Consider the following 2,453-nt stretch of genomic DNA (forward strand, 5'->3'; position numbering starts at 1 on the left):
TAAATATTTAGGTATCTAGCTAAATATTTAAGTTAAATATTTAGGTGGCTAGCTAAATATTTAAGTTAAATATTTAGGTGGCTAGCTAAATATTTAAGTTGCAGTTAACTTGTGACTTAAATATTTAGTTTTGAGGTTAATATTAAGTATTTAGCTTGTTAACTAAATATTTAATTTGTAAGTTAAATATTTAATTTATAAACTATGACATATATAAATGTATGAATCATTTGGTGAAAAACTGACTTTGAAAGATAAATCTGCTCTTTTTTTCTTATAAAAGGCTAAATAAAACAAAAATATTGGTGGTAATTTTTGACTGTGTAACTTTACAAATGGCACCCCATATGCAGCACTCTTACTTTTCTCTGACTCTCAGCTCAAACTAGAGCTCTTGATGAGGATGGAGGTGAATGCAGGGAGTTATTAAAAGGTCCTCACCTTCCTCCTGGGACAGCTAAAGAGGAAATATATGCAACCAACTGCACTTACAGGCCAAGTTAAGAGTTATTTCACATTTCTGTCGCCATAAATCCACATTGGAACTACAGTCGGAGCAGGGGGGGATGAAACTTATTTTTAGCCCAGAAAGAGTTTTGGAGACATCTGCTTGAAGATTTTCATAAGTGAGGCTTCAGGTGAGAGTAGGGGGGTGCGGGAGGGAATGAAAATTACAGATTAGAGGGAGAGAGGAGGAGGGGATGAAGTGGGGAAAGTGATTGGGAGGAGAGGAAAAGCGAAGGGAGCACTGTCACAGCTGACAGGGAGCAGAGCCAAGCAATAACCGCAGCAGATAGAGCCAATGTGAAAAGATAAATGATGTAATATCTGCATGGATCAATGTCGCCACTGTCTCCCTGAAAAGGGGGCTCCATGAATCACATGAGGATCCCCTCCCTCTACACACACACGCACGTGCGGCGGCACACTCCAGACACACACCTTCCACAATTATCATGAATTAAGATATATGGCTGTGAAGTTTGGAGAGTCTCGGGTCTTCCTGCAGCTGTCCGCTCCCATCACGGTGCAGATGGCGATGGGAGGCGAGGACAAAATCAATTTGCTAAGATAGCATATCCAGCTAATGAGAAATCAAGCGGCTTGACTTTTTACATGAATCCCATCATGTCACTCACATTATGAAACYAAGGGGCCATTCTTTCAGTCTGACTAACAGCCATGAATGTGTTTGCTAACAGCCCCACCTAGTGGCAGGCTGTGAAATGTAACTTAAAGGCTAATAAACTCTTTGTTTAACCCGTGCTGATGAAAGGCAAAAATACAGGAGATATTTCTGCTCGCGTGTGTTTGTTAGGAAAATATCTCACAAACCACCAGAGATGTAAAGTAACTGATTATAAATACTTTGTTACTGTACTTAAGTACAATTTTTGGGAATCTGCACTTTAATTGAGTAATTATTTTTCAGCCTACTTTTTACTTCTACTTCTTACATTTTTTTTAAAAAGGCAAGAAGTAGAAAGTTGTTACTTTTATTTCATTTTTGCTTGTTTTCATTCCAGCTTGTTATTGTTACAAGTACTCTCAACTTTGTGGATGATTTTTGGGGATGAATATTTATACATGCATAAATAGTATGTTTTGATGTTTTCATATTCAGGCCACCATAGACTTTTTACTGTGATGAAGTTGCGACCGCCCCTCACACAGTGACTGCTGGATATGGGCACCAGTGACCCCCGCAACCCTGAAATGAAGAAGCGGGTGTAGATGATGGATGGATGGATGGATGGATGGATAAGTTTTTAGTAAATCAGATAACAGAGTTGTAAAGTAACTACCGTAAGTACAAATACTTTGTTACTGTACTTAAGTAGAAATTTTGGTTATCTGTACTTGAGTAATTATTTTTCAGCATACTTTTTTACTTCTACTCGTTACATTTTTACACAATTATCTGTACTTTCTACTCACTACATTTTTTAAAAAAGGTAAGAAGTAGAAAGTCGTTACTCCTATTTTATTCTGAGTTGTTAAAATCCTATCCTGATAAACTGTGTCTCCTATAGAGTGAATTTAATTGTGTTTGATGAGAAGTATAAATATATACCATTCTGACACTATTAGCTTGTACACAACCCATCACAGCTGAACACTGTTAGAAAAAAATGTTTTTTGGAGAAGTCACCTCCCAATAAATGTCATTTTTGAAAATCTAACTGCTCTCTTTTACTCAGTACTTTTACTTTTAATACTTAAGTAGATTTTGTGTCAGAAATTTACTTTTGATAATTAAGTACAAAAAATATCAGATACTTTAAGACTTTTACTCAAGTAATATTTTTAGAGAATACTTTAACTTTTACCAAAGTATTTTTATGATGAGATACTTGTACTTTTACTCAAGTATCACTTTGAGTTACTTTATACAACACTGTCAGTTAACAGCAGAGCAAATTTGTGCAGTGTGCTGTTCTTCACTTTTCCTC

This window comes from Austrofundulus limnaeus, unplaced genomic scaffold (assembly GCF_001266775.1).
Source record: "Austrofundulus limnaeus strain Quisiro unplaced genomic scaffold, Austrofundulus_limnaeus-1.0 Scaffold308, whole genome shotgun sequence".
Taxonomy (NCBI): Eukaryota; Metazoa; Chordata; class Actinopteri; order Cyprinodontiformes; family Rivulidae; genus Austrofundulus; species Austrofundulus limnaeus.